This window comes from Mytilus californianus, unplaced genomic scaffold (genome assembly GCF_021869535.1).
Source record: "Mytilus californianus isolate M0D057914Y unplaced genomic scaffold, xbMytCali1.0.p SCAF_34, whole genome shotgun sequence".
In the NCBI taxonomy this organism is placed as follows: domain Eukaryota; kingdom Metazoa; phylum Mollusca; class Bivalvia; order Mytilida; family Mytilidae; genus Mytilus; species Mytilus californianus.
Window position 1 is genome coordinate 2,243,723 of NW_026262684.1, and position 15,875 is coordinate 2,259,597.

Here is a 15,875-nt window from a genome sequence, read left to right on the forward strand (position 1 = left end):
ATCTCTACCACGATGTCATCACTGCTATTTCCCTCTTTCTTATTAATTTTACTATCTATTGCTTGATGCAATGTTTTTATTGTATGTTCCAACTCCATATTCTTACTTTCAGCCTTTAGTATTCTATCTAAAAGTGTGGTCTTTTCTGTTGCATTTTCATTTAAAATTGCCTCTTTTATCTTCAATTGCTCTTCCTTTTTCTTTAATTTTTGTTCTATCTGCCTTATCTCTTTGGGGTGACAGTCTCCTGTTTGTTGTTGTCAGGTTCTATAGCTTTTTGGTTATTCTTGTTTGTTTTTGATGTGGATATTGAGGATTTAACAGTGGTAGGGTTGTTATAATGATGTTCTTTACTTTTTTCATCTACAGTAGTGAAGGTCTCTGTGGTAATGTTAAGGTTCTCCTCAGGTTTTTCTTTGGGGATGTTTACTGAAAGTTGATAATTTACACCTATACATCCAAAACAGGTTTCAGTGTTTTTGTCAATGCATTTACTATGAAATATGTCATTACATACAGTACATGTACATTCATCATCAAGGATCTCATTACAAGAAGGTCAATTTTTGTCTATTTCTTCACGGAGGAGACACTCAGCAATAGAGATATGGATTGTTGAGGTCACATTGTCTTCAAGAACATGTTGCTCGATGGAAAGAACATTATTCCTTATAGGCAGGTGTTTTGAAACAGTAATATCATGATCTTTATTTTGGATATCATGCTTTTGGAATGTTTGGGGTGATGCATTGTAATCTAACATGTGTACCTCATTTTCCTTGCAACATGATCGGCAGGAATATGGATAATCCCCCTTTTCCAGCTTTGAGATATCATCTTCTGATAGTCTTTCACATCTATAGTGAACCCAGTGCCCACTTACGCATTGTACTGCTCTTGTTTTGCAGTTTCGCTTGCATACATAACATTTCTCTTCAGTAGTACTTGCATTGCATTGAGATTCTTTATTATCAGTCACATGATTTGGTGTTTCCCAAGTTTGTAGAGCTTTTTTGAGTGTCTGAGCAAGTTTTTTATTAAATATATGAATGTCAATACAGGAGTTATTAATTTGTGTATTATCCATGATATGTTGTAACTGTTGTAGGTCTCTTTCTAATAGCATGTTGGTATTGGCACCATTGATAAGTAGGCTACATTTGGTTGAATATGCATTAATGGTATATCCTACAGATGGACTATCAAACACACGAAATATGTGTTGAGTTTCGTTACCAATTCTGTCTTTCATTGTTGTTTTATTGAAGCTATCTATTTTAGTAATAGGGTTTTTGTAATATTGATCACAGGCATGTTTAAATAGTTCAAATGAGATGGGGTCGAGCTGTATAGTTATGCCTCCTTTAGTAGAGTTGAATGTGATTTCATTTCTATTTGTGCAATCAAGTTTCTTCTTCAGAGATTTCTTTAAATTCAAAACACAGCTTTGGTTGTATGCAGGCACATCAGAACTTTTTGCCGATTTGTTTTGGTCATCATCATGGTCTTCTTTATGATGGTGAGGGACTGCTATACATGTATCCATGATTTTTGAGTTTGATAGTATAGTTTAATTAAATAAGGAATTAAGCCAGTTTATACGGAATATAGAATTGTTCCATGTATATATATGTGTGTATTTACTTTCAATATCTAATAAATTCAACAGATGCTAAGTTAAGTCCATAAAAAGTCTGATATTAAAAATAAAAGACTTATAATGTCAATTAAATTTCAAAAATTCAATACAAATAGGACGTTGTGGTAGGACCCACCATCGCCTATAAGTATAAAGTCAATAGATAATAATAGATTTATATTATGGAATAAATATGAATACGGAAATATATATAACACTCACTACTAGCAATCAGTTGTAATCCTGTTTGAAATTTTTCTTAGCCAGACTTTGAAAGGTTGACTTTTGGATGAATACCATCAATATATAAATTAGAGTTATATAAATCTCTTGGTAGTTTGCGACTGTTTTTTGATTTACAGGCTACAGAATGATATATGTCAAGGGAGAAAGCTGGTGATCCTACCTGTACTATGTTGTTGAGTTGTCGGATTTGGTGGTTTATTTCAAGTATGTTGACAATTAACGTATCGTCCTGATTTTTGAATTGATTTAGACTTAGGTGGTCATGAAATTTGTTCCACTCGAAAATTGAAATGATAGGAATTTCCAAAAATGCTAATTTGCACAAAGGATAAGCTGCTAATAATTCCTTTATATCTTTGAAGTTGTTTATAACATTTTGTACCTCTTCTTCAGGATTTGGTCTCAGGGAGATGTATTTTGAGCTACGATCATATATTGTTAAGTCGCACGTTCCCAACCAGACATACAAAGAAATGTTATCTAAATGGCCAATTTTAGAGGCTATGTTATTTTTAAGCCAGGCAAGACCCTGTGATGATGTTTGGCCTGACTTAAGCTTGTACCACCACTTTATACTTTTTTGAAATGCTGTTGTACATTGATGTTCAAGGTATCTGCCCTTACTATCTGTAATAATTACAGGAGTCAACGAAGCAAGGCTTGTTGGAGGAATAAATTCCTTTTTCAAATATTTTTCCAACTTATGTTCTGTCATCAATATAGTATATCAGTGAAAACAGAAGCTATACAATATAAGGGGTACACATGGACAGTTATTCAAAAATTTATAAAGTGCGCCATTTGCAAATGACGGTCATTACAAAAAAAATAGTCCGACTTCAATAGTCAAATTCTATAATTCAATCTATAAAATCTAAAAAGAAATGATTATTAAACACTGAAAATCACATTATATTAAGTACGTTAAGGTTTGAATAAATAACAGGTGGGGCTTAAACTAACTTTTTAAAAGCTAAAAAGATTGCCTTCGCGGGGGTCAAATTACACGAGGTAAATTTGAAAAGGTATAAAATCGTCTACTATTTTTTTAAATGTCAATTTTAAATCTGCGCCAATGATAAATGCGTGTAGATGTCACCAGATTATAACACAAAAAGTTCTTTGGAGCACTGAAATAAGCATATAAACAGAATTTTTAGCAGCTTACCCTCTGAGTTTATTCCGAAATTTGTAAAATTTGGCTCTATCTTTTGTTTCTTCTTTGGTTTTGTGGATATACTATTTGTTATGTCATGGTGTTGCCTGCCTTCGATTTCTTATGGTTTTCCATTGGCACTTTGGTATATTCTCTTTTTGTTTATTTTCCAAGAAACTATAAGCAACCTAATGAAAATATATTCACTTTAAGAGACAGGAAAACTAGACACAACGTTCTCGTAAAAAAGCATGTTTCTGTTATGTAAAATTGGTTTTAGTTTTGAAGTTTTGATGTTCCTGTAGAAAACGTATTTCATATAGATTACATCTTAATTTTACGGTAATATTGTAATGTTTTGATATTCAGACTTATTGAGTTTAGCTGAGTTTATTCTGTTGTATTTTCTTCTCTGTTGGTGTATGCATTGTCCATGTTGATAACTCAAGGATGTTTTGACTTTGAGTTAAAAGTCAATGTTTGTTGGTTTTATGTTGACACAACAACAATCTTACGACATGACTAACGAAAAGATTGGTACTTAGCTGCAAACGGTAACTTTTGCCTTTCTCTATGCTCTAAATCACCCGTAATCAGTTAAGTTGAATTTCGAACTACTTTTGAATACTAGAACTATCAAATATATGCTATAAAAACCAAGTTCAAAAAGATCAAACAAAAAGAAATATAACTCTTTGTATTCATATCTTTTAACAAAAGGTTAACAATTGATTATTTTTGTATATGAAGGCAAACTTATAATATTTTTTTGCAGAAAATCCAAATACAATAACTATAAACAATAATGAAAAAAGTTTATAAGAGGCTGTTTAAATAATTATACTAGACATTTTAACAAGAAGTGAAATGAATTGAAATATAAAATAAAATCTTCCATCAGAGCTTTCATCCCAAATTATCTTCGCTGATATCAAAATGGCGATGGGTTCAAAGCGAGAGGGTTTCATATTTTTAAAGAAGCCAATTACAAGATAATCCATGAAAGATATGAGAACAATACAAGCTCCCTGTTGCTTCATATATTTAATGTACTCAATATTTGTTTTTTCTTTCTATTCCAGTGGTTGAATTGACGAAACTTTAATATTGGAGGAATCTGTGGATGAATAAAATTACAATATCAACCACGCATTGCAGTTATCTCATACAGGAACAAGGAAAACCTGATCTGTTGCGGATACATGTAGTTTTGACAAAAGTTTACTAGAAACACATATTAAATTCTATTTAATTAATTCTGTAGTGTTATAACCAAAGGTACAGTGAAAAAGTTATAAAAGTGTATTGGAAGACTTAATATACAAGTTTAGTAAAATAGCGATTGTCAATATGATATATATACAGGAGCTTTTTAGTAAGAATCAAAAGAAACTAGCATTATCTTATAACATGTTTAACTTCACTCTACGCTATGAAGATGATGTCCTCTCACTAAATATTCAACATTCAACGGATTTTTTCCGTCAAACTCGAAATAAAGGAGACTACAGATACAAATAAGTTAAGATTTTCACTTGTAAAACTGAAGTTTACTAACCTACTTAAGTAAGCTTAATATGTCTATCTAGCCTGAATTACAACTAATTTTTCAGGGCTTTAAAAGATCACCAATAACGTGGTTTAGTAACTTCCATTACTATCCGGTAGAAAACTTTTGCAACAACCACCACAGGATGACGATATCAATTATTAACAAAAGGATTGGAACAAAGTTATTCTCATATTGACTATGCCATATATTAATTTACATTTCAGATATCTCTTCTTTTTTTCTTCTTTTTTTTTGGTAAAGAATTTCTAATGACTCTATATTTACAATGGATGCAACACGTTGCTGTGGTTTTTTTCAGCACTAAGAAGACTGTGAATATCTAGGACAAAATAAAAATACCTAGAGTTTTTTTTTTTTTTTTTTTTACTTTGTTATTGACGTTAGAAGACAACATCTGACATCGATTTTTATCTAAACTAGAAAAACAGATACATATTAATATCTATTGTTTCAATGTAAAGTTTAAATAACGTTCTGATTGACTTCTTTTGCGTAGATATTAACTGTTATAACAGCTGTGATGACAACTTACACATACTGATAATTCTATGAGAAATTTAACTAGAGTTTATTATTTGGTAAATGAAACAAATCATGTTGAACTGAAGGAAAGTCAGTAAAAAAATTTCATTCCTTTTGTCGATAAATAGTATTGTTAAGGTGGTACCAAATACCTTGACTAAAATTAATTTGGCTCGTTTTATTTTCATAAAATTTGACAAAATATTTACTTTGACCCTTTGACAAAAATATAAAAATTTCAAAAAACTTGAACCATACACTTTCTCAGAAAAATTTCATTTGATATATAGCAGTTTTACAAACTCTAATTTTGATCATTGAGAAGGTTGCTATTTCCTTAACAATAGAACGTGATTAGAACGTTCAGCTGATTTTTACAGAGTTATCTCCCTGTAGTGTTATGTACCACCTGAAGGCATAAAACCATAGTTAAAATTTAATGTAAAAGATTATTCTCTTCAACCCATTCTCAAATTACAGGAGCAGGATCTGCTTACCCTCTCGCAGAACCTGAGACCATCCAAAGCTTTTGATGGGGTTCGTCTTGCTCATCCTTTTGTTTTCTATGTTGTGTTTTGTGTACTGTTTATTTGTCTTTTTCTTTTAGCCATGGCGTTGTCAGTTTATTTTCGACTTGTGAGTTTGATTGTCCCTATGGTATCCTTCGATTCTCTTTTACATTAAACAGTAAAAAAAGGAATTATAATTTTGTCATTCAGATCATTACAAAATAATCCAAAATCTTAATATATTCTTACCAATTCGTACAGTGAAAATGTAAAACGCTTATGAAAATAAATAAAGAGAACAATAACTTTCATGGAAAATACAGCAATATACTATTGAATAAATATCATGGCCAAAGAAATCATCAAAAAATATCACGATCAACGGACAAACACCTGTTATCACTATATATGTAAACGGAAGATTGAGTTTCAAATGTAGGTAATCAATAGTATATAATAAGAAAGAAACTTTCACCGTGAGTCATATACTTAATAATAAAATATGTTTATGAAAAGCAACACTAAAAGTCACTTTTGCATATTGATATACGATTGTTTTCTATATTTATTAACATCTAAAATGAGACTGCGATTGAAGCATGGAACCTAAGAGTAGGTCACCACTATTTAAAAGGAAACAATCTTTTATATATTTTTCTTATACTTAAAATTAAAAATAAAGGAAATGAATATAGCCCTTCCGCCCAGTCCCCGTCATTGTTTTAATTGGTAAAAGGTGCTTTTCTGCATTTACCTTTATGAAAAACGCTCAAACCCCAAATTATTAAACCAAAGGAGTACCCTGAAGAAAATCTAAAAATATTGTCACTTGTTACTGAGTAAGTTTTTTTCAAAGTTTTAATAACCAAACGTCTCTGTCGTTGCCACTCATAATTAATATTTGAAATTCGGGTTGTCTTTCGGTTGTGTTTAAATTTTTGGATATCATAGATTCTCTGTGGCGTTGCTTTTCGAGTGGTCTAAGGAGTCGAGCTAGTGGATTTGTCAAAATTGTAGTTCTTTGCTTCTGGTGAAAACATTAAAGTCAAAGTCAATTATGACGATTTTAACTTAAACTTCCATAATGTTATATTAATACAAATCCGGATTGTTGTCAATATAAAGTCTGTTCCTTACTCAAATGGCCATTTAAATGTTATTAACATCCGTTTCGTTGTCAATACAAAGTATTTTATTACCCAAATTCGTCTATGATATATTAAATTAAATCCTACGGAACGACACGCTATAAATAGCCTTTAAATTGGTCTGCTTATTTTAAATTCATTAACGTTCATTTTATTGCTGACACCATTGATAAAATAGATTCCGTGAGATAAAGCAATCGAAAATTTTGGTATTTTATATCCGTTTTAAAATTCCCCGTTGAAAAAATCAATTTAGTGCACATTAAATCGTTTCTTTTCTTATATGACTTACATACATGTATGTTATTTCATGTATAATCCAAGTTGGTCTCCTCAACAATGCACTTAGGTGACAATTTTGTCAGATGTTCGGACTTTTTGGGTTTTTTCCTACGATAGAGGGTAAAATATTTTGGCCCATGTCACCAACTTTTCTTTTTATAGAAGACTTCAATAGCTCATAAAAAGGTCATTACCAAACTTTTAGCAGATTCTAGATTTTTTTTCTTACGATTTGAAACCATATTAATACCAATCATAAATAGAGGGTAAAAGTCCCAAACAGTCTTTTCCCGCCATTCTAAAAATATCAAATATATCAGAAAGGAGTTCCATAACCTATCAATATTTTTAGCTTATTTTGTTCCTTAACTTATGTTCTTCTGACTTAATTATAGTATCAATTTTAAATCTAGATTTTTTTTTAATTTCATCTAAGTACATCCTTAGTTTACATAATTGTGTATTTGATTAAAGTGTTTGCTGATTTGTCAAATACATCAAAACTTGTTAAAATAATGTTCAATTCTTAATTTACCATTGTGATATATTTTGTTCACGTTAACAATTGTTAACATTTCATATCAAAATATATGTAGCATTTTGGCTTTTACAATTCAAAATCTAATAAATATTAAAATGAATTGATCTGTATGAATGTTGCAATATTCTGTTGACGTATTTCCCATTAATTCGTCATTTTCACAATATCGAAATATATACCAGACATCATATTAGGTAAATGAAAATCTTTATCAAACCAAAATCTTTCTAGCAATGGTAAACGTTGAAATTATCATTTATATGCCTATTTACTACGTATTTTCTGTTTTTATCGTCATTTGAATACAGATATTAAGGATTCATCTTGAAGACAGCAACTTAACAATATGAATTCAAAAGACATATAAAGTAGTAAGGGCCTTTTCCTTTTTTGTTTTTGTTTTAGTAAGCTAGTTTACTTAATTTTCGAAACTTATTGCAAAAGTAATAAACTGTGGATTCATTTATTTTCGTGGGTACACATTTTCGTGGTTTGAAGAAAACTTGCATTTTCGTGGATACTTAATTTCGTGGTTTTGGCAAAGTCTGCCTACATTCCTTTAGAAAATTTGTAATTCGTTGAACATTTATATTCGTGGTTCCCTTGTACCCACAAAATCCACGAAAATTAGTATCAAACGAATTATAATGAATCCACAGTACGGTAATTTACATATAAACAAAGATGTGGTATAATTTCCCATGAGACAAATATCCACAAGAGACAAAATGACACAGAAATTAACAACTATAGGTCACCGTACGGCCTTCAACAATGAACAAAGCCCATACCGCATAGTCAGCTACAAAAGGCCCCGAAATGACAAATGTAAAACAATTCAAACGAGAAAAATAACAGCCTATCATACTTGGTCACAATACACCTCTGAGTCCATTGGCACGTACTTTGTGTTAGTATTTAACCTAAACAATTTATTCTTAATGTTGACATATTTATAAAAGAATCAAATAAAAAACTCATTTTAACCCTAACAATTGCTAATAAAGAGACTATCAAACAGTGATCAATTTAACGATCATAATTTAATCTTCCAAAATAGTAAATTTGGATCCATTATTGTGACATATGATATAATATACTTTAATTGATCTTTTTTTTGTATTAAACTTGACGAAAGCAGTATTGTCAGTATATTATAATTATTTCTGTTATGTGTCACTTTTAGGAACAAGTGTAGGGCTTCTATTCTCTTCGACTTTGTACCTTATTTGGACTCTTCATGCCATGTTAACAATGTATGTTACTTTCGGAACACCACATTTGTTTTAAAAGAACGTAGTGCCACTAGTACTAATAACTGTGTATTGATTTTATAAAGGACGTAACACTACTACTAACCATGTATTAAAATAAAACACGTCAACTGAACAAATATTAAAGTTACACGGTCTCCACGTGTTGGTTTTTAACCAATAATATTCCTAGAAGTGTATATTAGGTCAGATAATTTCTGATAACCACAGGTCCTTGAAATATAATTCAAGATCAAGATGAAATATAATAATAAAAATATTCATAGATATTTTATTTTGTTTACGTATTGGGTCCCAGATATAGGATCTCTATGTTTCATCTCCTAGAGAAATAACTTGGGAATTTTACCAGTATAAATGCACATGGTAGGCGAGGGAATTGAATTCTGAGCAAGACATAAAGTGAAGGGAGGGGTAGTGCAGGTTTTTTTTATAAGTTTAAACTCTTAGAAGTTTGGGGCATGTAAATGTTGAAAATATGCCGCACAGCCCTATGTTTTGACCTTCGAATAAAAAAGAAGTGCAGATCAAATTTCCATTATAGGATATAATTTTTTACGAAACCTCATAGTAAAAGTGGCACAGTTTAAGCCGTAACGAGAGTTCCTATGGAAAATTGCATTGTCTATATTTACAGAAATGTAACCTAAAGGACATCAGATTTTAATAATTATCAAAAAATTAACATCAATACAACTCATAAGCATAATCATTTATACATAAGAAATCATTACAATTGTAAATGATGAATTGCTAGTATGCGGTATTTTAAGTAAACACCAAATAATGACAAAATCTCTATCATTGACTCATACAACTCATAAGCATAAGCATGTATACATAAGAAATCATTACAATTATAAATGATGAAATACTAGTATGCTGTATTTTAAGTAAACACCAAATAATGACAAAATCTCTATCATCGACTCATACAATTCATAAGCATAAGTATGTATACATAAGATATCATTACAATTATAAATGATGAAATACTAGTATGCTGTAGTTTAAGTAAACACCAAAAAAATACAAAATCTCTATCATTGACGATCCCGCCGGCCGGGAACAAACAAACTAAAAAAATTCAAACTATAAATTTTGACTTGGATGGAGAGTTGTCTCATTGGCACTCATACCACATCTTCTTATATCTATAAAACGAGATAACTCGGTTAAAATACATTAAAAACTCAACTTGTAGCGGAAAATGATGGAACCTGAGCTAAAACCCAATGCTCAGAAGACCGTCTCAGGAGGTATACTTTGGACAGTATAAAAAAATTATAGAATTGTTCAAAACAAAACACATAATCATATGAAAAAATATGAATAAAAACATGAAAATAAACTTGACACTACGACTATTGGGTAGAACGTGAAGGCTTTGAAAACTAGAAAATTAATACGCATAGGCAAATACAATGTTTCCCGCTGTTCTTTGAAACATGGGATAAATTAATTTTCTTTTAAATGAATTGTTAAACTGTGAATTCATTATTATTCGTGGGATACCAGTTTTTGCAGATTTCGTGAGCATAGCTAAACCACGAATTTAAATGTTCAAGGAATGATATTTCCCATGGGCTGGTATGTTGACTTGGGCAAAACCACGAAATTAAAGATACACGTAAATAGAAGTATACTGCAAATTCCCAAAAATTGGTATCCATGAATATGAATGGATCCACAGTAAGTAGTTCATAAATTGTTGATTGTATCAAATTTCTGTCAAAAAGAATATAGTAAAAAGTATGTCTAGTTTGATTATTCAATCGAAAAAATCAAAATGGAAATAATATTCTTATAGTATTGATTTGTACAAGAATGACATATTTAAAAGTTTTATATTAAACATGATTTTGAGTGTCTAGTGTGCACAAACCATTGACTGCATATTTAAATATTTAAACGAAACTCGCGTCTGGCGTACCGAATTATCATTGATGAATTAATACACACTTTACATTTATATAAAGTGCCAACATACTGTGTAAATAAGTGTATTATTATATTTTTACAATCATATCAAGTTATTTAACATTTGAAATAAGACTTCCCTGAAATCGTTTTGATATAAATAATGCTTTTTCTAGTTGGAAGAAGAAATATTTATATATTTTTAATTTCCGATAAATTAGTACATTTTTTATACTTATCACGGGACTAACAAATGTGTATCAGAATAAACTATATTTTATGTAATTATCTATTAAAAATTACCCACATTTCCGAATTTCAAATGAAAACTCTGTTTACTTTAACATGTTTAATTACTCGTTGTTATTTTCAATTATATTACATTTTGGTAAACATATATAGATATTCTTCAGAGATGGTATGGAAATAAACAAAATATTAGAATCATGATGATTTTTTCCACACTTCTAATAATTACAAATGATACTTCACAAAAATATGTAGATTATACTCCTTGCCAGCAGGAAGATAATAATGTTTATTGACGACAATCAAACACTATCATAATAATACTATTTTACCAATTTAAGGATTATAGTCAACATGGTTAATACAAAAGTTTATTATATGCAATATCCGTGTACGCCTTTAAATTGTGTGAGGTGTCGTGTTTCCTATACCAGTCGTGTTGTATTCGATGATTGGAGTCTTTTGTAATTGATCAGCAGTATGGAAAAAACACATTGAGAATATTCAAATTCACGAATTCAGTAAAACTCCCCTATCCATTCTTTGACATAAGGGATAACCGTATTTTGGCTCTCGTTTACTATATAAATACTCGAAATTACACACATAAAGTTAAAAGTTTATGATATCGGACACTAGCAAAATATTGTAAGTAAAACATAATTGAATCGAAAAATGCTTTATGGAGAACGAAGTGAATCATATCATACAATTATCATCATATATCATCTGAAAAGCTTTTTAAAAATACACATTGCAATACATCACGATTTAAATGATACTGATCATTTCTGAAATAGCTCTTTCATACTTTGAAAAATGATTAAACAAACTGAGCACCCTTATCTCAATAGCTTTTTAAAAATAAATATTGCAGCAAATTACGATTCAAATGATGAACATCATTTTAGACATTGTTCGTTCATACATTGAACAATGATTTAAAAAATTAGGATACAGTACCCTCCGTGAAGGATGATCTTAGATGTATTCGGTCCATTTTGGTCATATAGCTTTTCACGTGTTTTTGGTATTTATACATCTTTGTCTTTCAAATATTTGGGTTTGATAGGTTAGGATGAAGATAAATCAAGAAAAGCGCATTGAACTTAAAAAAAATAGAAGGTTTTATATCCGTTGTTTAATAGATAAATATATATTAAATTTTTAGTTTCTAAAATAATAAAGTTTTTATAACACATATACATGACATAGTTCAAGAATATGCAATGCTCCGAATGGCGTATCTATTCTGATAAAAAGATTTGGATTTTTAATAAATACAATACGGTACTAAGAGAAAACTTTTAAAGTGTAGAGAAAATAAAAACAACAAAACTCTAAATATGGGATGAGGTTAACATCATATTTTTGACAGAAACGCACAAAATAACCGATTGCCTTGGCTGTTTGTTGTAATGTGTAAAGTGGCTTATATAGTAAATTCGGATATGTACATGACGGCATTAGTCTTGAAATATTTTCATGAAATCTGAATGTATATATTCATTGTATTTAAGGAAATACTAAACACAATCCAAAAAATGTTTGTAATCAAGCGGACTTTTTAAAAACTAAATTTATCCAATTAAAAATACAATGCAAAAAAGGCCCATTACAAAATGGAACCGGTATGGTACATATAAATACAAATTGTGTATCTATTATGAAAAATTATAATTTTCTAAGTACCAAAGTAAAACATTTTGTTTCTATAACATATTATCTTAAAAAAAGATTGTGCAGTGTCTGAAATTACTTCAAATCACACTCTTATGAGTAAAATAATCTTGACTACATTATTATTTACCCGGAGAATCCCCATGGTTATACCTCTTCTGTTTACTAAGATTATTCTACATCAATGCAGTATTCGGCAAAATGAAAATACATAATCCATAAGCACATATACATAAACACATATGCATAAATATCAGCTTTTTAAAAACCTACATAAAGACAAAATAAATACCCTTTCATTCTCGCTACAACAAAAACGTGGTACATTCATGATATTTTTACAGTATACGTTTATTGTTCAGAAATACTACTCTGTATAGTAGGTACAAATCTTACAAATCTGACCGCGGATTATTGGATATGACATGGGATAAAGAAATGAAAAACATTACAATATTAAATAAAATAATTAAAATTTATAGTCTCTACAACATTTACAAGTATTAATTTCTAATTTTTAAGGTGAATTAAAACTTATCAAGTCCAAACATTTGGAAAACATTTATAAAGAATAAACAGTTATTAGTTATTTCTCTATAACATAAGGGCAAATTAAGGATGTTGGCTACTCTGTTTCAAAATAACAAGCTTTTTAAAAGACTGTTATCAATTGATAGGTTATAAATAAAGGAACTAAAAAAGCAAAAAAAAAAATAAAGGGTCCGTGTGCTTTTTTTCGAGATATAAGCCATTGAAAATTTGGCGGGAAATAATTCTCTTTAGACTTTTCATACATTTAACATTGGCTCTTGTTTTCTTTTAAAAGCTTTTAAAAAATAACAAGGTTTTTATAAGATTTTCAAATATGACTTTTAAAACTGTATGTAATAAAATTATAAAAAGAAAAGTAGGACTAAATGGGCAAAATTTTTAATGGGTACTAGATGGATAAAACCAGAGGATTCCGAATATCTGACAAAAATTCAAAAACAAGAGGAGCGAACATCCTTAAACTAAATTTTGGCTACATGTTATGTACGCCACCAGAAAAAAACTTAATTTTTTTCTACTGATTCATGGTATTTATTTCAGGTAAAAAATGGGAATATGCCTTGCTTCTCTTTCAAAAGTGGGAATCCCTCCAGAAGTGGATTGTTCTGGAAATAATCCTCCGCCACTTATTCGTGCAGAAATATATGCTGACTTGGAAACATATCTTTTTGAAAGCTTTGGATGGGTTTATGAACTTCAACAGACTTTTGTAAGTAAATATTGATCTCATTCTCCTTAAATAATTTCACCGATCAATACTCATCAAACTTAATGTTTTGAGTATGTATTGTTAATTTATATTTTGATTTGCTTTCCTAATTGTTTACCTAAATAGTATTTCTTTTGTATAAGCTATTTTGCATGGACGCGAAAAATAGCCTGTATTAGAACGGAATGCAATGATGTTCATAAACACTTGACTCGACATAAGTAAAACTAATTTAAACTTAAATAAAAATACGGAATGAGCGCCAATGAAACAACTCCTCATTCAAGTCACAATGTGAAAAAATTAACAAGCTTATCATTATTTTGATCTGAACAGCTAAGAAAATACGGAACAACTAGTTACTTAGTTATGTTCAGTCTTTCAGCTAATTTTCAGACATATCACTTACGATAAATTTAGTAAGGTTCAAACAAATTGGAAGCATTCAATTTAGATCTATTCAGTTTCTTAACATACTGTTCAGTTGATATCATTTACCCGCAAAAGAAACAAAACCATACTGAAATGTCTGAAAAGCTACTGAACAGTTCTGATACACTGTACTCATATAGTTTGAACAGTACTGATAGACTGAAAGCAAATTGTCTGAACAGTTTTGACAATTTACTCGTATATTGAAAGAAACTTTCTAAACAGGACTGAATATTTTTTTGTTTCAGACCTTTCAGCAGATGTTCTGATCAAAATGACCGTTTGAGACTAAATTTCACTTACAAGTGCATGGTATTGTCTTTGATAATATATTCACCATTGCAGAGGAGATAGTCGGGTGAAATTAAAAAAAATCTGGAATCTAAAATTGATACTGTAAATCAGAATAGAGTTAGTCAAGGTACAAGATAAGCTTCCAATTTTTGTTCTTTATACTTTTTTTTGGATACATTATGGAATTCCTTTTCGAAATATTCGTTTTAAAAAAGGTGAGAAAAGGGTGTCTCGGAATTTTACCTTACATTATTTGGGTCTCAAATCGTATGAGAAGAAATCTAAATTTGCATAAATTATGGTTAAATGAGCTATTATGAGCTGTGGAAGTCTGATATTAAAGAAAAAGTTGGTGACATTGGGCAAAAAAGTTGATCCTGTTCCTAGGAAAAACACAAAGGAGTCCAAACATCTGATAAAAATTCCTAAACCTGACATGACCGTATCATTATGTCCTATGTCTTCATTGCTTAGTATTTGGCTTATTCCACAACAGTGACAGTCAATAACCCTAACCGCTATCACACAAACTGCGAAATCTGTCTACCTTTTTTAGTTGTTTCGCGTTTAAACAGTGACAATGATTTCCTACATTTTTGCATGGCTACTTCATAAAAAAATGTCAATAATCAGAGTTCCGAATTAACTTTCGAATTACATTTACGAAGAATAAAAAACAAAATATATATTTATTAGGCAGACGAAGTGATACAAAGTCGGCGTATAATTAGTATGATAAGAAATCATGTTAAAGAAAAATTAGCAAAGTCAAAAGTGATAAAACCGCTTTCAAATGATGAGGCAGAGGAGATACTGATACACATATATAAGGTTAGTAAATTTTCATCTAATTGTCAAGTAAAATTCTCATGATATCGTTTCCCTTCGAAGGACACTTGAATATATTACAGACCATATGGCTTTTTTCTACCATACGGGTAAGATTTAAACAATATCAATATAGCCATGAACAAAAATCGTCGAAAAAGAGAGCTGAAAGATACCAAAGGGACATTCAAACTCATAAGTCAAAAATAACGGACAACGCCATGGCCAACAAAGAAAATGACCAACAGACAAAATATAGCACAAAAAACACAACATAAAAAACAAAAGACTTTGCAACACGAACCCCTCCAAAATATGGGG